We start from the raw sequence: 20826 nt of genomic DNA on the forward strand, positions 1-20826 counted from the left end.
AATAGATAAACAAATTTGTATATTTTGGAATGTATATTTCTTATATATTCATCACAAAGAATAGACCGTTAAAAAAAAACACTGAGAAGCCTTGTATCAACAGGACTCTTGTTTTGACACAAAGTTTATAGAACATTACCAATTCTTTCCTGTCTGACTTCTCCCCTGACATGTCTTAGAAAACAAAATTTCTGATGTCTATGCTAGTAATAAATAGTCACTCCCTTGTCTGACTCTCAAGTATGGGAAAGGCATATATTCATACTTCCCATTATATTATTTAACTTCAAACTTTTATTTTGGGGCAGGTCTCACAAAAAGCAAGGGATGTTTGTATCCAGTAAGGAAACAGCACAAGAATAATTAATAAAAATTTATTGCAATTCACCCTGTTTTCAGAGGAGCCCATCATATGATTTTTGAGCTGTGAATGGTGTGAATCATAGAAACCATTCTTAGGGACATGTTGGATATTGATTTTGGTCGTGAAGTGTCAAGAGATCATTGTGTCAATATTTCTGGATAATCTGACTGTCTTTCACTCTTTTTAATATAATATTTTCTGCTTAAGTTTTGCTGAATTTATTTCTGTTAAGAGATCCCTTTAATTACTGAATAGTTCAGAAATCTCAAAGGCTCACTTAGTTTTAGTATAAAAATATCGAAATTCAGGGCGCCTGGGTGGCTCAATTGGTTAAGCGACTGCCTTCGGCTCAGGTCATGATCCTGGAGTCCCGGGATCGAGGCCCACATCAGGCTCCCTGCTCAGCAGTGAGTCGGCTTCTCCCTCAGACACTGCCCCCCTCATGCTCTCTCTCTCTATTTCATTCTCTCTCTCAAATAAATAAATAAAATCTTAAAAAATATATATATATATCCAAATTCATTGTATGTCTTCTAACATGTGGATCTTCTATTTGGGGGAAATAATTACCATTTTTTCCAATTCTAATATAGCAGTCATCCATCACTGTGATGCTTTAGATAATACAGGGTTCCTTACATGTTTATTCTTCCTTATTTACACCTGACTTCATAAAATAAAGAGTATAGTAGAATTATCCCATAAACAGTGATGGCCATTCATCTATAGTGTTCAAGTGTAGAGCTAAGCTGAAGGTAATGGGAAGACCTCTGTAAGCCAGAGAGTAAACAGGTCTATCTATTAATAATAGTGATGCAGAGAGGTTAACATCAAACCAACCCCCAAATCTGGTTCAGTGGAATTATAAGAACACTATATGTATAATGAAATGCCCATAAAAAAATTATCTTATGAAATGGTAATAGTGGCTGTTGGGGATGTACAATTTGAATATTTGGAGGGATGACTGAGGAGTGGCTCAGATTGATTAATCTGCACTCAACAGTATACAACTCCCCTGAATCCTTATAGAAAATGGTTCTCATTCTTCTGTAGTTCATTTTGCATCTCCCCAATAATAATTATTTATCCTGACAGGGTAGACCTGTGATCAACTGCTTTCATAGGATTTGTCTAGTTACTTCCAGGGCACTGCTCACAAAATATATAAACTTGTATTTCCTCTTTAGTGGTGCAAGAATATCTAATTCCATGCAGAACTCTTTGGCTAATCTCTATATCTATCACTTCTGAAAATTAGGAAAGCAAAAAATCACTATTCACTAGTTAAGTACAAACTATAACAGAAATCAAACTCATTAAACCTGATAATGTTATAACAGTTATTGTTCTTTCCCCCTATATTATCCATTTGGGGAGATATGCTAAGTATGTTAGAACTATTATAATGAATAATACCATCAACTTGGACTGTTTCTATTATCATTTCAATGAATTAATAAAATCTTATTGCACACAATTAAGGGAAATATATGTTCTTTACATTTATTGAAAAATTGCTAGAAAGAAAACAATAACACTGATTGAGAATATTGAATTATTTTGTCAAGTATCAATTATTTAAATTGTCTAAAGTAATGTAGTCTCTGTCCTCAATCCTGGAATGACATTGTTCTTGAGTGTAAAAGGTGAAATTGATGTACTTCTAAGGCCACGGTAATGAGAATTTTGTCTACATTTCTACAGAACAGAACCTCTGAATCACTGTTCTCAGGGCCTCCATCACCTCCTTGTTTCTCAGGCTGTAGATGATCGGGTTGAGCATTGGGGTCAGGATGGTGCAGAAGACAGCCAAGACCTTGTCCTCTGTGGGAGATCAGAAGGATCTTGGGCGTAGATAAGTGTAAGCAAAGGGTGCATGATAGAAAGTTACCACAGTGAGGTGGGTGTTGTAGGTCGAATAAGCCTTCTGCTGAGCTCATGCGGCAGATTGCAAGGATCACATGGCCATAGGAACATGCAATGTCAATGAAAGGAAACACAGGAAAGGGGTGGTGCTCACAAACCATGTGTACTCAGAGACTCAGGTGTCCATGCAGGCCAGAGTCAACATGGCGGGGACATCACAGAAGAAATGGTTGATGGCTCTGGATTGACAATAAGGGATACGGAGGACACATACAGTGTGGGCACAGGAGTTGATTGAGCCCATTATCCACGATCCTGTTATCATCAGCACACACACTCTTTTGCTCATATGAATGGGATGGTGAAGAGGAAAGCAAATAGCCACATAATGATCATAAGCCATAGAGGCCCACATTAATCCTTCTGCACTAGCTAAAGTCAAGAAGAAGAAGCTCTGAACGCCACACCCAATGAGTGAGGTGGACTTGTTTCCAAAGATATAATCAAAGGCCATCTTGGGGACAATGGTGGAGATGAAGTTCAGGTCCATGAGGGAGAGCTAAGTCTAAAATACATGGGTGTGTGGAGATAGGTGTCCAGGAGGATAAGGACCATCATGGACAGGTTGCCAAACAGAGCCATTAGGAAAATAAGTACAGTGAAAATGAAAAGAAACAGGCCAATTCCTGATGGTGGAAAGAATCCCAATAATAGGAAATCAGTCAATGTTTGGTTGTAATTTTCCATTTTCTTTTAATTGCTTTTCATGAAGAAAGAGAAAAACTCATCTGTGGTAAATAAATAAAATGTGATGTTTTTATCATTTTTTCAAATTATTTGAGTCTATTTGTGAAATTTTCATAAAATACCCAGTTCCTTAAATAAATATTCAATGTTTCTTATTTTGAGAAAGAATATCTATGTTGTTTCACAAAGTCACAAGTTCAGATGGTAAGCATTTCCATTCAAAATCTACTGTAAAGAATCCATGAAATAATAAAAAGAAAAAAATCTATACCTACCTGAATATGATATGAATAATTTTATGCCCTTCATAAATTCATGTAACAAAAGTATTACATTTTTAATTAAGCATAAGGATAATTTTTATTGAACTCTGAGCACAAGTTGAATCACAATTCAAATGAGTATGGGTTTGGCTCATTTGTATTTTTTATACCATTTATACTAGGACTTCATTAAATTTAAGATCTCCCTAGCATGAATTCAATCATACCCACTAAATGTTTATTTTAATGTGACAGAGTAGAAAATTTTTGAATGTATAAAGAAATAATTAGATTAATGTTTACCCATTTCTTCTGCTTCTAGCCACTGAAGTAAAAATAACTAGCCTATGCATGGTCTATTTACAAAAACTCTCACCTGTGTTGATTACTTTCAACGCCCCTGAAATCTTTGACATTTAAACATTAGCATTAATTTCACCACGCATAGGGGAGAATTCATGGCATCTGTCTGAAGTGACATATTGGATGAGAGACAGAACATGTTTTGCTCCTGGGCCACTCACATATGCGGAAGGGAAGACACAGACAGGAACTTTGTTGACCATCTCACTAGCATCCTGGACGAGGGTCAGAAATCACGTCAACTTGACAACAATCTTCTGAGATGGGTATCACCATCAACACTTGTAACATAATGGACATTCATAGAATTTAAGTAACTTACCCTGAGCTAAAATGATATGTTTATCCTTTATCTTATAAGAAGCCATGAAAAGGAAAGAAGGATTATTTAGGTTAATCACCCCTTATTTCCATTAAAGTAACTATTTAAACAAGATTCTCTATTCCTACTAGGCAGCAGATGATGACAAATATATTTGATAAATTATTTTATGCCCAAATTATATTATTTTAGAGATTAAAGTTACACATTTTACACCTTCTCCTTGGAGACATGTTTCCTCAGTTCTCTTGATTTTCCTGTATTCTCACTGGCTCCCTACAACAACCCAGCAGTTAACATCTGGCCTCTACTAAATGGAAGAAGGGAGGCCTCAGAATATCATTTACCAATAAATAATAACTCAAGAGATTCTCTCCTCCTCTCCTTCTCCCTCCTATTCATGCTCTCTCTCAAATAAATGCCTAAGTCCTCCAAAAAAGAAAGAGAAGAAGAAGAAGAAGAAGAAGAAGAAGAAGAAGAAGAAGAAGGAAAAGAAAGAAGAAGAAGAACACAACAACCAATGTATAGCTAGGTCTAGAATTTATGTTTTCTGATTCACTATGCTGAGATCTATGTCCAAGTCAAAAGTGATTCAAAGTTCTTCCCTTCTTTTCTGGAGTGACATTTCAAGCCAGCAATAATTCTTACCAGAAGTTAGCCTGCTACAGCAAAGATAAATTATCTATAGAAATCTTTCCTGCTTTAAGAAATCCTTTAAGATATCTAACCAGCCAAAGTTCATGTACAGATACCAAATATCCTACCCCCCCTTACAGTGTCTAATTATGTCTCCGCACATGTAGACCTGTTTGATCTCCATTGTTCCACCAAAGTTTAACTCAGCCAGCCCCAACATAGCAGAAGCAAAGGGAACTTCATACTTTAAACTCTGTATTCCTTGAATGATTTAAACATTTAAGTATCTCCTTTTTTTTAAAGATTTATTTATTTATTTTGAGAGAGTGAGAATGAGAAAGAGAGAGAGTACATGAGAGGGGGGAGGGTTAGAGGGAGAAGCAGGCTCCTCACTGAGCAGGGAGCCCGATGCAGTACTCGATCCCAGGACTCCAGGATCGTGACCTGAGCTGAAGGCAGTAACTTAACCGACTGAGCCACCCAGGTGCCCACATTTAAGTATCTCTTAAGTAACTTTTTTAAACAAGTTGCAATTTCAATAATTGGGTATAAACAGGTAATTTGTATTTGTGCATGTTTCCATAAAATTTCATGAATTAAAACTAATTAGAATCCGAAAGTTCTACATACAGATGTGAACATGCACATACATCATAAAATGTAAGCTTCCAGGGGGGCAGAGCAAGATGGCAGTGTGTATGAGACCTGGACTTTGTCTGGTCCCAGGAATTCAACTGGATAGGGATCAAACCATTCTGAACACCTATGAACTCAACAGGAGATTGAAGAAAATAGCAACAACTCTCTGAACAGAAAAGCGACCACTTTCTGGAAGGTAGGAGGTTCGAAGAAGTGAATCCGAGGCAGTATTCGGGAGGATAGACCACGGGGGAGGGGACCTCTTTCAGCCATTTCTGGCAAGTGATAGAGCAGCGGAACACAAAATCAGAACTTTTAGAAGTCAGCTCTGTTGAAGGATGTAGCTCCAGTGGCTAAGCGGGGGGTGGAACCCTCGCTGGGATGGTGTGGTCTCAGGACCCTCTGGGTCACAGAAAGACTGGGGGTGCCTGAGTGCGGCAGAGCTCCCAGGTGTCAGAGCGGGGAAGCCAGCTGCAGAGACAGAGCTGAGGCACAGGCTCTCAGCTCGGGGTTGCCATAAACCGTGATCCACGGCACAGTCGGGCCACTGCTCCTCCAGCAGGGACCCAACAAGCAGCAGAGCCGGGGAGACTCCCCTTCCTCCCCCAGGAGAAGCAATGCAGGAGCACACCACAGGGATCTCCTGGGTTTGGAGACCACACCGGGTCATGTGCAAGAGATAGAAATGCAGGGTCACAGGCTGGTGAGCACGGAGTGCAGCCGGAGACTGGGGAGATGGGAGTGATTGACGGCTTTTCTCTGGGGGTGCATTGAGGAGAGGGGTCCCAAGTTCTCAGCTCCTCCTGAGCAGATATTGGGAAGCCACCATTTTCACCATCGTCCTCCAAATCTGTATGGAAAGCTTGCAGGAAACAAAAGCTCCCGGAGCAAACCCGAGCAGATTACTTAGCCCGACAGGCACAGGCAGGGCAATTCCACCTCTAGCAAAGACATTTGGGAACCACGGTAACATGCCCCTCCCGCAGAAGTTCAGCAAGAACAGCCAGCCAAGACCAAGTTTACTGATCAATGAGAACAGCAGAACTCCAGCACTAGGGGAATACTGCACATAGAAATCATGGCTTTTTTTCCATGATTCTTTAGTCTTTCAAAGTTAATTTTTATAACTGTCCTTTCTTTTCTTTTTTTTTTTAATTTTTCTTTTTCCCTTTTTCAACCAACATCTTATCAATCCCTTTTTAAAAAAATATTTTTTATTTTTCATTTTTAGAATCATATTCTATCACTTCATAGTAGTTAACCTTATTTGTGGTATATATATATATTAGATCTCTCATTAAAATTTTGAGATACAGTTTCTTCTAACAGATCAAAATATACCCTAAATACCTAGTGTATGGTTTTGTTCTAAACTCCTGCCTGATCGCATTCTCTCCCTGTCTTTTTAAATCCTCTTCTTTCTTTTTTCAACCAACTATTTACTTATCAATTCCTTTTATAAAATCTTTTGTAATTTTCATCTTTCTGTCATATTCCATCCCTTCATCGTATTAACCCTTATTTTTGTATGTATATAAGTTTTTCTTTCTTTAAAATTTTGGGAGGCACTTTCTTCTAAATGCCCAAAATACGCCCAAAGTCTAGTGTGTGGCACTGATCTATGCACCAGTCTGATCATATTTGATCATATTCTGCTTTTTTTGGTTTTGTTTTATTTTTACCTTTTTCTTTTCTTTTCTTTTCCTTTTTCTTTTTTCTTTCGTTCCCTTTCCTTTCCCCCAGTTTCAGGTCTTTTCTGATTTGTTTAGTGTATATTTTCTGGGAACGTTGTTACCCTGTTAGCATTTTGTTCTCTGATTCATCTATTCTCCTCTGGACAAAACGACAAGATGGAAAAAAAATCACCTCAGCAATAAGAACAGGAGGCAGTACCGACTGCCAGGGACCTAAACAATATGGACATTAGCACGATGTCGGAACTAGAGTTCAAAATGATAATTTTAAAATACCAGCTGGCCTTGAAAAAAGCATGGAAGTTATTAGAGAAACCCTTTCTGGAGAAATAAAAGAACTAAAATCTAACAAAGTTGAAATCAAAAAGGCTATGAATGAGGTGCAATAAAAAATGGAGGCTCTAACTGCTAGGAGAAATGAGGCAGAGAGAGCATTAGTGATATAGAAGACCAAATGATGGAAAATAAAGAAGTTGAGAAAAAGAGAGATAAACAACTACCAGACCATGAAGGCAGAATTTGAGAGATAGGTGATACCGGAAGACAAAACAATATTAGAATAATTGGGATCCCGGAAGAAGAATAAAGGAGAGAGTGTCAGAAGTTATATTGGAGCAAATTATAACAGAGAACTTCCCCAATATGGGGAAAGAAACAGGCATCAAAATCCAGGAGGTAGAGAGAAACCTTCTTGAAATCAATAAAAATAGGTCAACACCCCGACATCTAATAATAAAATTTACAAGTCTCAGGGACAAAGAGAAAATCCTGAAAGCAGCTCGGGACAAGAAATATGTAACCTACAATGGTAGAAATATTAGATTGGCAACAGACCTATCGACAGAGACCTGGCAGGCCAGAAAGGACTGGCATGATATATTCAGAGCAATAAAATATCTATATAAAAATATCTATAGTATATACTATATCCAGCTAGGCTGTCATTGAAAATAGAAGGAGAGATCAAAAGCTTCCAGGACAAACAAAACTAAAGGAATTTGCAAACACGAAACCAGCCCTCCAAGAAATATTGAAAGGGGTCCTCTAAGCAAAGAGAGAGCCTAAAAGCAGCATAGACAGAAAAGAACACAGACAATATACAGTCACAGTCACCTTACAGTCAATACAATGGCACTAAATTCATATCTTTCAATAGTTACCCTGAATGTAAATGGGCTGAATGCCCCAATCAAAAGACATAGGGTATCAGATTGGATAAAAAAACAAGACCCATCGATATGCTGTCTGCAAGAGACTTATTTTAGACCATAAGACACCCCCACATTGAAAGTGAGGGGTGGAAAATCATTTACCATGCTAATGGCACCAAAAGAGAGCTGGGGTGGCAATCCTTATATCAAACAAATTAGATTTTAAACCAAAGATTGTAATAAGAGAAGAGGAAGGACACTATATCCTACTTAAAGGGTCTATCCAACAAGAAGATCTATCAATTGTAAATATCTATGCCCCTAACACTGGGAGCAGAAAATTATATAAGCCAATTAATAACACATCAAAAAACACATCGATAACAATACAATAATAGTGGGGGACTTTAACACCCCCCTGACTGAAATGGACAGATTATCCAAGCAAAAGATCAACAAGTAAATAAAGACTTTAAATGACACACTGGACCAAATGGACTTCACAGACATATTCAGAACATTCCATCCCAAAGCAACAGAATACACATTCTTCTCTAGTGCCCATGGAACATTCTACAGAATAGATCACATCCTAGGTCATGAATCAGGTCTCAAATGGTACCAAAGGATTGTGATCACTCCCTGCATATTTTCGGACCACAGTGCTTTGAAACTAAAACTCAATCACAAGAGGAAAGTGGGAAAGAACTCAAATACATGGAGTCTAAAGACCATGCTGCTAAAGAATGAATGGGTCAACCACGAAATTAAAGACGAAATAAAAAAATTCATGGAAACAAATGAGAATGAAAACACAACTGTTCAAAATCTTTAGGATGCTGCAAAGCCGGCCCTAAGAGGAGAGTATAGAACAATAAATGCTTTCTCAAGAAACAAAAAGATCTGAAATACAGAAACTAAGCCTACACCTAAAGAAGCTGGAGAAAGAACAGTAAACAAGCCTAACCCAGCAGGAGAAGAGAAATTATAAAGATCAGAGCAGAAATCAATGAAATAGAAACCAAAAGAACAGTAGAACAGATCAACAAAACTAAGAGGCGGTTCTTTGAAAGAATTAACAAGATTGATAAACTCCTGGCCAGACTTATCAAAAAGAAAAATGACCCAAATCAACAAAAGCATGAATGAAAGAGGAGAGATCACAATCAGCACCAAAGAAATACAAACAATTATAAGAACATATTATGAGCAACACTATGCCAGGAAATTAGATAATCTGGAAGAAATGGATGCATTCCTAGAGATCTATCAACTACCAAACCTGAACCAGAAAGAAATAGAAAACCTGAACAGACCTATAACCACCAAGGAAATTGAAGCAGTCATCAAAAATCTCCCAACAAACAAAAGGCCAAGGCCAGATGGCTTCCCAGGGGAATTCTACCAAACATTTAAAGAATTAATACCTATTCTTCTTAAAATGTTCCAAAAAATAGAAATGGAAGGAACACTTCCAAACTTGTTTTGAGGCCACCATTACCTTCATCCCCAAACCAGACAAAGACCCCATTAGAAAGGAGAATGACAGACCGATATCCTTGATGAACATGGATGCAAAAATTCTCACCAAAATTCATCATCATTAGCCATCAGGGAAATTCAAATCAAAACCACATTGAGATACCACCTTACACCAGTTAGAATGGCAAAAATGGACAGGACAAGAAACAACAAATGTTGGAGAGGTTGTGGAGCAAGGGGAACACTCCTACACTGTTGGTGGGAATGCAAGTTGGTACAGCCACTTTGGAAAACAGTGTGGAGGTGCCTCAAACATTTAAAAATAGAGCTACTCTATGACCCAGCAGTTGCACTCCTGGGTATTTACCCCAAAGACACAGATGTAGTGAAAAGGAAGTCCATATGCACCCCAATGTTCATAGCAGCAATGTCCACAATAGCCAAACTGTGGAAAGAGCCGAGATGCCCTTCAACAGATGAATGGATAATGAAGATGAGGTCCATATATACAATGGAATATTACTCAGCCATCAGAAAAGATGGATACCCAACTTTTCCATCAACATGGTTGGGACTGGAGGAGACTATGCTAAGTGAAATAAGTCAAGCAGAGAAAGTCAATTATCATATGGTTTCACTTATTTGAGGAACATAAAGAATAGCATGGAGGACATTAGGAGAAGGAAGGGAAAAATGAATGGGGGGAAATCGGAGTGAGAGATGAACCATGAGAGACTGTGGACTCTGAGAAACAAACACGGTTTTAGAGGGGAGGAGAGAGGAGGCATTTGTTAGTCTGGTGATGGGTATTAAGGAGGGCACATACTGCATGGAGCACTGGGTGTTATATGAAAACAATGGATCGTGGATCACCACATCAAAAACTAATGATGCATTGTATGGTGACTAACATAATATAATAATATGAAAAAAATTTAAAAAAAATACTAGCCAATGGGATACAACAGTCCATTAAAAGGATTATTCACCACAATCAAATGCGATTTATCCCTGGGTTGCAAGATTTGTCAACATCTGCAGATCAATCAATGTGATACAATACATTAATAAATGAAAGAACAAGAACCATATGATCCTCTCAATAGATGCAAAAAAGCATTTGACAAAGTATAGCATCCTTTCTTGATCAAACTCCTCAGAGTATAAGGATAGACTGTACATAACCTCAATATCATAAAAGCCGTCTATGAAAAACCCACAGTGAATATCATTCTCAATGGGGAAAAACAGAGAGCTTTTCCCCTAAGGTCAGGAACGCAGCAGGAATGTCCACTATCACCACTGCTATTCAACATAGTTTTGGAAGTCCTAGCCACAGCAATCAGACAACAAAAGGAAATGAATGGCATTCAAATCAGCAAAGAAGAACTCAAATTCTCACTCTTTGGAGATGATATGATACTTTATGTGGAAAACCCAAAAGACTCCACTGCATAACTGCTAAAACTCATACAGGAATTCAGTCAAGTGGCAGGATATAATCTCAATGCACAGAAATCAGTGGCATTCCTATAAAGCAAAAACAAGACAGAAGAAAGAGAAATGAAGGAGTCGATCCCATTTTTATTGCACCCAAAACCATAAGATACCTAGGAATAAATCTAACCAAAGAGGCAAAGAATCTGTACTCAGAAAACTCTAAAATAATCATGAAAGAAATTGAGGAGGACACAAAGGAATGGAAAAACCTTCCATGCTCATGGATTGGAAGTGCAAATATTGTGAAGTTGTCAATGCTACCTAGAGTAATCTACACATTCAATGCAATCCTCATCAAAATACCATCCACTTTTTTCAAAGAAATGGAACAAATAATCCTAAAATTGCTATGGAACCAGAAAAGATCCTGAATAGCCTGAGGAATTTTGAAAAAGAAAGCGCAAAGCTGGCAGCATCTCAATTCCAGACTTCAAGCTCTATTACAAAGCTGTCATCACCAAGACAGCATGGTACTGGCACAAAAACAGACACATAGATCAATGGAACAGAATAGAGAGCCCAGAAATGGACCCTCAACGCTATGGTCAACTGATCTTTGACAAAGCAGGAAAGAATGTCCAATGGAAATAAGAGAGTCTCTTCAACAAATGGTGTTGGGAAAATTGGACAGCCACATGCAGAAGAATGAAACTGGACCATTTCCTTACACCACACACAAAAATAGACTCCAAATGGTTGAAAGACTTCAAGGTGAGACAGGAGTCCACCAAAATCCTAAAGGAGAACACAGGCAGGAACCTCTTCGACCTCAGCTGCAGCAACTTCTTCCTAGAAACATCGCCAAAGGCAAGGGAAGCAAGGGCAAAAATGAACTATTGAGATTTTCTCAAGATAAAAGCTTTTGCCCAACAGAAGCAACAGTCAACAAAACCAAAAGATAATCGACAGAATGGGAGAAGTTATTTGCAAATGACATATCAGATAAAGGGCTATTATCCAAAATCTATAAATATCCCTTTAAAGTCAACAACCTGAGAACAAACGATCTAATCAAGAATTGGGCAGAAGACATAAACAGACATTATTTTCAAAGAAGACATCCAAATGGCCAAAGAACACATGAAAAATTGCTCAGCATCTCTCGGCATCAGGGAAATCCAGATCAAAACCTCAATTGTATATCACCTCACACCAGTCAGAATGGCTAAAATTAACACGTCAGGAAACAACAGATGTTGGTGGGGATGTGGAGAAAGGGGACCCCACCTACACTGTTGTTGGGAATGGAAGCTGGTGCAACCACTCTGGAAAACAGTATGGAGTTTTTTCAAAAAATTGAAAATAGAGCTGCCATAGGATTCAGCAATTGCACTACTGGGTATTTACCACAAAGATACAAATGTAGGGATCCGAAGGGGTACGTGCACCCCGATGTTTATAGCAGCAATAGCCACATTAACCAACTGTGGATAGAGCCAAGATGTCCATCGACAGACAAATGGATAAAGAAGAAGTGGTATATATATACACAATGGAATATTATGCAGCCATCAAAAGGAATGAGATCTTGGCACTTGCAATGATGTGGATGGAATGGAGGGTATTATGCCAAGTGAAATAAGTCAATCAGAGAAAGACATGTATCATATGACCTCACTGATATGAGGAATTCTTAATCTCAGGAATCAAATTGATGGTTGTTGGAGTGGTGGGGTGTGGGAGGGATGGGGCGCCTGGGTGATAGACATTGTGGAGGGTATGTGCTATGGTGAGCTCTGTGAATTGTGCAAGACTGTTGAATCACAGATCTGTACCTCTGAATCAAATAATACACTCTGTTAACAAAAAGAAGAAGAAGAATATAGCAGAAGGGGAAGAATGCAGGGGGGGAAATCAGAGGGGGAGATGAACCATGAGAGATGATGGACTCTTAAAAACAAACTGAGGGTTCTAGAGGGGAGAGGGGTGGGGGGATGGGTTAGCCTGGTGATGGTATTAAAGAGGGCACGTTCTGCATGGAGCACTGGTTGTTATATGCAAATAATGAATCATGGAACACTACATCAAATACTAATGATGTAATGTATGGTGATTAACATAACACAATAATAAGAAAATAAAAAAAATAAAATAATATGTAGGATTTTTTGTATTGCGTTTCAGGTTCAATTGATGCTGCTACATTTCAAGAGTAAATTGCACAAATTTTGATGTCAAACATTAATTTTATCTATAGTATTGTCACTTATAAGACATGTGACATTGATCTGGTGAATTTACCTCTGTAAGCTTGTAGCATGCAAATCAAACAGGTATAAAAATTAAATTAGGTGGGGGCATCAGGGCACCTTAGTCCGTTAAGTGACCAACTCTTGATTTTGCCTTAGGTCATGATCTCAGGATTGTGAGATCCAATCTGTGGATGAGGTGGGCTCCACACTCAGTGGGGAGTCTGTTTGAGATTTTCTCTCTCCCTCTCCCTCTGCCCCTGAAACCCTATCCCTCTGCTCGCTAGCAGAGGCACATAATCTCTCTTAAAAAAAAGAAAAAGTAAAATAAATTAAAATAATTAGGTGATATTGAGTGCTTAGCTTAAGTTATCAGTAATGTACGGGTTCCTAACAAAGGGGTGGGTGTGGGGTTGGGAATTGCCCTCTCCTCAGGGGACATCACGCAATGTCTGGAGAGGTGTTTGGTTGTCATTACTGGGGGGTGCTACTGACATCTAGTAGCTGCTCCTAAATATTCTACAATGCACAGGTCACTCCACAGACAAAGAACAATCTGGCTAAGAAAATTATTTTTGTTGATGTTGAAAAACAAAATTAATGGTAGCTTGGGTATCTTTTCCATATTTATGTTCTTCATTTGCACATTCATCACTTACTAAGATTTTGCATTGATACTTTTTACCATTTTGTTTCTGTATACTCACATTTTAATTTCACAAAAGCAATGCCAGGTTGTCTGTGCAGTTACCATTATGCCAATTTCACTAAAGGTTTAGTGAGTGCACAGGGCAAAAGAACAGTAAGAGTCAGCACTAAGGTAAATCCCTCGGCACCATGTAACCACGTCTCCCTCACTGACAGAATTCCACAGAGGAAGCCACACCCCCCAGTTGATTTGTTGAGGACTTGACTCTGTGTGTTGTCTTGATTCCCTGGATCATCTGCGCATCTCAGTTGAATCCCTTTCTCATATGAGTGGACATTGCTCAAGCCTGTTTCAGTAAGTCTTAGTCTGACCCTCGTCTTTTCCAATTTAGACATCGTGTTTGTAAATTGTCTCTGAAGACAAAGAAAACAAACACAAAACTGATGTCTGTGCTTCTTCTCCAGGCAATCTGCCTAACGCTGTTGTTTAAAAAGCCACCAGTGTTGACACCCCCTGGAACCTTATTCTGAACTCTGTCTCTTAACTGACCCCTTGAATGGCAGCAGCGTTTCCTTCCAGACATGCAACCACATTGGCAAAAGTATAATTGAAAATGGAACTAAAATGTATATAGTCATATCAGGTGCATATATGTGACCATCTACATTGCCTAGAGTATAAAATCCATAAGAAAAAGTCGCATTACAGACATTCTCACATTTGCTATCACCTTCATCTGCTCCATGCTAGAGATTCTGCAGAAGGCTGTAGCCACATCACACCATTCAAAACTACCTGGCGTTCCATTCCCCGAGTTGTCCAATGTGTTAAATCTTACATTTTAATTCTATCCTAAACATACGCTGTTATATGAATTTATTTGCTCAGCTCAGGATAAATACGTTTTTCTACCACTTATCATTCTAGTCTAGTTCACCTATACTTTTATTTTAGCATCCGTCACCCATCTCATCAGGTTTCAAGTGTCTCTATTTCTTGAATGTGGCAGCCTTGAGGGTAGGGCTGTGTCTTACTCCCCACATTCAGGTAAAAGTTTCATACATAATATCAACCACTTCACTATTTTTCACTAGGATAGATTATGATCACAAAAGTTACTCCTGTAATTGAAGATAATGTATGTTTTATCCATAAACAGAACTTTGTCTTTGAAAAGTTCAGAAGTGGGGCACCTGCGTGGCTCAGTCATTAGGCGTCTGCCTTTGGTCATGATCTCAGGGTCCTGGGATCGAGGCTGCATCGGACTCCCTGCCAGCCAGGAGCCTGCTTCTCCCTCTCCCACACCCCCTGCTTGTGTTCCCTCTCCACCTGTCTCTCTCTCTCTGTTTCAAATAAATAAATAAATAAAATCTTTAAAAATATCTTAAAAAAATAAAAATAAATAAGTAAATAAAAAGTTCAGATGTATCCATTTGGTTCTTTGAATTTTCTCTTTTAAATTCTGTATATAGTAATTTATACTCCTTACAGCCCAAGTACAATTTTCTTTTTGAAGTCTTCTAGTTAATGAGATGTGAATTCATCAGTAACTTATCCCAGTGCTTACCAAACAGCAATTCTTATGTATTTGTATTCAAAGTGTTCCTATAGCATTTGCATGTTTCTCCACAAAAGCACAAGTTGGAAACAGAAGGTCACTGTCTTTCTTACTTCTGGGCAGTTCCACCTGGATATCCTGCGCAAACTTTCTGGAGCAGTTTTTCTGTTTTTTATTTTTTTATATTTTTTTAAAAGATTTTATTCATTTATTTGACAGACAGAGACACTGCGAGAGAGGGAACACAAGCAGGGGGAGTGGGAGAGGGAGAAGCAGGCTTCCGGCAGAGCAGGGAGCCTGAAGCTGGCCTCCATCCCAGGACCCTGGGACCATGACCTGAGCCAAAGGCAGACACTTAATGTCGGAGCCACCCAGGTGCTCCTCTAGAGTAGTTTTTCTGCTTTTTAAAAACTACCAACTCACCTCTCAATTCTGTACTTGACGTTTCAGATACATCCATGACTTCTGCAATGGTGACTGTAGGATTCTATACTTGGAGGTTATTCTGAACATTTGTTGTTTTGGTTGTGTTCATGTGGCAATGCCCCCTGAGAGTCACTAATAATGCAGGATGGCCTCAGGCCAACCTGGGGGGAGGGGTAATGAAAATTTCCCAGATGTTTTCACAGAAATTTCTCTGTCAGATCCTGGGGGGAAAGCCAAGAGGTATTGATTTTAACATTTATTATTATTGAAAAAAATCATTTTATTAATTATTTCTCTATTTCTGTATTTCACATACTAACATCTGGTAAGTATATAGTCATATTGTATCCACAAATACTACTTATTTTCTGGGTTTTATTAAATTAACCAGAACATCTAATAATTTAAAATAAAATGGGATGAATGTAATTGAAGAAACATAATTTGACATATATAATATATATACACATATTTACGTACCAAATTTATTATATTTATTAAATTAGTTCATATTATATGTATAATTTATTTGGCCATATTTTTCATTTTTTCATTTTTTTCAATTGTGACTTTCACACAATTTGGGTGATATATTTTTATTATTATTATTATTATGTCATGTTAATCACCATACATCACATCATTTAGTATTTGACGTAGTGTTTCATGATTCATTGTTTGCGTATAACACGCAGTGCTCCATGCAGAACGTGCCCTCTTTAATACCCGTCACCAGGCTAACCCATCACCCCAAACCCCTCCCCTCTAGAACTCTCAGTTTGTTTTTCAGAGTCTATCGTCTTTCATCTCCCCGTCCGATTCCCCCCCCTTCATTCTTCCCCTCCTGCTATCTTCTTCTTCTTTTTTTTTTAAACATAGAGTGTATTATTTGTTTCAGAGGTACAGATCTGTGATTCAACAGTCTTGCACAATTCACAGAGCTCACCATAGCACATACCCTCCCCAGTGTCTATCACCCAGCCACTGCATCCCTCCTACCAACCCCCAATACTCCAGCAACCCTCAGTTTGTTTCACTATATCATACTTAAAGGGTCTATCCAACTAGATGATCTAACAATTGTAAATATCTATGCCCCTAACATGGGAGCAGCCAATTATATCAGCCACTTAATAACAAAAGCAAAGAAACACATCGACAACAATACAATAATAGTGGGGGCGTTAACACCCCCCCTGACTGAAATGGACAGATGATCTAAGCAAAAGATCAACAAGGAAATAAAGACTTTAAATGACACACTGGACCAAATGGACTTCACAGACATATTCAGGACATTATATCCCAAAACAACAGAATACACATTCTTCTCTAGTGCCCATGGAACATTCTCCAGAACAGATCACATCCTAGGTTACAAATCAGGTCTCAACCGATACCAAAAGATTGGGATCATTCCCTGCATATTTTCAAACCACAATGCTCTGAAACTAGAATTCATTCACAAGAAGAAAGTCAGAAGAACTCATACATGGAGGCTAAAGAGCATCCTACTGAAGAATGAATGGGTTAACCAGGAAATTAAAGAAGAATTTTAAAAAATCATGGAAACCAATGAAAATGAAAACACAACTTCAAAATCTTTGGGATGCAGCAAAGGCAGTCCTAAGAGGAAAGTATATAGCAATACAAGCCTTTCTCAAGAAACAAGAAAGGTCTCAAATACACAACCTAACCCTACACCTAAAGGAGCTAGAGAAAAAAGAGCAAGTAAAGCCTAAACCCAGCAAGAGAAGAGAGATAATGAAGATCAGAGCAGAAATCAATGAAATAGAAACAAAAAGAGCAGTAGAACAGATCAATGTAACTGGGGGATATCTTTTTAAAAATAGCAAATTTTAGGGGGTTCAAATGTACAAACCTCTAGGAATAAAGTAAAGAGATTATATGTTATTAAGATTTTATTTTCCATTCTGTTAAAATGCCAGCTAAAATAACATAATAGGTATAAATATCAGAGAGAAAGTTTATTCACGGTAGTTTGTGATATTTTGAAACCATATATTAATACAATTTTTACTCCAGATAATACCTACCTGTTCTTAGTGTTTACATGTTTCCAACAATACAATTAACAGTAATGTTGATTCACTGCAAAAGTATGAAAAAGAAAATTTTTGAGTTTTTGGCAAAGAAAATTATCTCAAATTCGAAGTGCATTGAATTTGCAATCCAAGGTAGTTGGACAAACATTCTTTTGTGAAGATTAAACACTTGATTTTTCATATTGAAAAAAAAAAACAGACTTGGACACACAGAGCCCAGTGTTTATTCTATCTTTTTTAGAGGACAAAAGAAAGAAAAATCTGTGATTAAAAAGTTGTCAAGAACTTTCATTTGACCTATAGAAGGAAGTTAAAAAAATTCTATGAAGAAGATATTTTACACTCTGCTTTAATATGACCCCTGGTGGTCTTAAGCACAGTTATTAGGGATCTTATATAAGCAGCTCCCTTTGGATGAATTTGGGGATGCTAACCTGCGGAAGCCTGTGGTCTGCATCTAAAAGCAGAATCATCTTGAGGGAACCACAGTGGACACTGTACAGGGTGGCTATAGAAGACTGGACAGGCCAGGATGGCTATGTGTCCCCAGTTAGCAATACAGCCTGGAGAATGGCATAGAGTTATGACTCAGGCCTGGTTGACAGCTGGAGCAAACAGTGGAGGGAGGATAAGGCTGAGCTTGGACGACACTTGGTACCAGTGAAGGGCAAGGTGGAGGCTAATGCAACATGTCTGAAGAAATGCCAAGGCACTCTTACACACTTCCTTATCCCCCACAGTGCATGGACTGTGCTTGGAGAGCCAACACTGAGGAAGACAAGACAGGGATGCATCAAAGTCTGACTCATTATCACAGTTAGGATAAATACACCAAAGGAAGCTGTGAAAATCAGGGAATGGTTTCAGACCAGAAAACACTTTTCTAAGTGCAGTCATAATCATGAGACCCTTCAAAAAGGTCACTCCTGTACCTTCACTGAGTCTCAGGAAGAAAGTGGAAAAAGGGAAGCAGAAGATTCTTGATAAAGTAGGGTATAAACTTGGACTGACAAATTGTATATAGAGAAATATGTCAGTCCCTTGAAATTTGAATTTAATTATTTTTATTTTTTCTTCTGTGAATAGAAGTAAGTTCTCATAGAATAAGATTAATTCAATTATAAAGAAATAAATTAGTATTTCAGTATATGACAGTGGGGAAAACAAGAAGTAAAATAGAAATGAAATCAAAATGAACAAAATACAAATTGAAACCTGGATAATCTTATTACGTGTGCTATTTCCAGACAATAGACTCAAATATAAAAATAGTATATCTCTTCACATAGGAGTAATCTCAGCCATTCTTATATAATCTTTAAATTCCAGTTTGTACTCAACACCCAAAGAACAAATAATCCAATCAAGAAATGGGCAGAAGACATGAACAGACATTTTTCCAAAGAAGACATCCAAATGGCCAACAGACACATGAAAAAGTGCTCAACATCGCTCGGCATCAGGGAAATCCAAATCAAAACCTCCATGAGATACCACCTCACACCAGTCAGAATGGCTAAAATTAACAAGTCAGGAAACGACAGATGTTGGCGGGGATGCGGAGAAAGGGGAACCCTCCTACACTGTTGGTGGGAATGCAAGCTGGTGCAACCAGTCTGGAAAACAGTATGGAGGTTCCTCAAAAAGTTGAAAATAGAGCTACCATATGATACAGCAATTGCACTACTGGGTATTTACCACAAAGATACAAATGTAGGGATCCGAAGGGGTATGTGCACCCCAATGTTTAGAGCAGCAATGTCCACAATAGCCAAACTGTCGAAAGAGCCAAGATGTCCATTGACAGATGAATGGATAAAGAAGGGGTGGTATCTATACACAATGGAATATTATGCAGCCATCAAAAGAATGAGATCTTGCCATTTGCAACGACGTGGATGGAACTGGAGGGTGTTATGCTGAGTGAAATAAGTCAATCAGAGAAAGACATGTATCATATGACCTCACTGATATGAGGAATTCTTAATCTCAGGAAACAAACTGAGGGTTGCTGGAGTGGTGGGGGATGGGAGGGATGAGGTGGCTGGGTGATAGACATTGGGGAGGGTATGTGCTATGGTGAGCGCTATGAATTGTGCAAGACTGTTGAATCACAGATCTGTACTTCTGAAACAAATAATGCAACATATGTTAAGAAAAAAAGAAAAAGAAGAAGATAGCAGGAGGGTAAGAATGAAGGGGAGTAACTCAGAGAGGGAGACGAACCATGAGAGACGATGGACTCTGAAAAACAAACTGAGGGTTCTAGAGGGGAGGAGGGTGGGGGGATGGGTCAGCCTGGTGATGGGTATTAAAGAGGGCACATTCTGCGTGGAGCACTGGGTGTTATGCACAAACAATGAATCATGGAACACTACATCAAGAACGAATGATGTAATGTATGGTGATTAACATAACAATAAGAAATTTAAAAAATTCGTTTGTATTTTCACAGGAAAATCTCAGTCTCAAAATATTTAATTATAAAGAAAATCTATATTACTTAGGAATTTATATATATTTTTGCAATAAATTGACTTGTTCTACATTGTCTCATTATAGATATATGCAGAAGATACTGTGCATATAAGTTTTACAAGTTAAAAATAAAACAATCAATAACATCACCATGTATTTTCCTTAAGCATATCACAAAATTTGGCATTATGGTGAATCATTCCTACCACAAGTTAACAGATTATTAGGAGAAAATCTGATAGTATGTTATGCTGTAGTAAGGTAATCAATGCAACTATGACAATAAGCAACTTCAGTATCTTAAGATAGCAAAGTTTTCATCTATTTGATGAGGCACCATGACACAAATGCGGTTTTCTTCTTTTTTGCAGCTGTGCCCTGGATCACGTGATTGTGAATGTCTCCATGGAAAAGTCAGAGATAGATGGCT

General features: G+C 38.2%; 1 pseudogene; it reads right to left on the minus strand.

The window, feature by feature from the left end:
* Positions 1–2057: 2057 nt before the first annotated feature.
* Positions 2058–2980, minus strand: LOC114200472 (olfactory receptor 2L3-like; annotated as a pseudogene).
* Between the last annotated feature and the right edge of the window lie 17846 nt (positions 2981–20826).

This window comes from Eumetopias jubatus, unplaced genomic scaffold (assembly GCF_037043125.1).
Source record: "Eumetopias jubatus isolate StellerSeaLion01/CBP00866 unplaced genomic scaffold, mEumJub1_p1.0 scaffold_5, whole genome shotgun sequence".
NCBI lineage: Eukaryota > Metazoa > Chordata > Mammalia > Carnivora > Otariidae > Eumetopias > Eumetopias jubatus.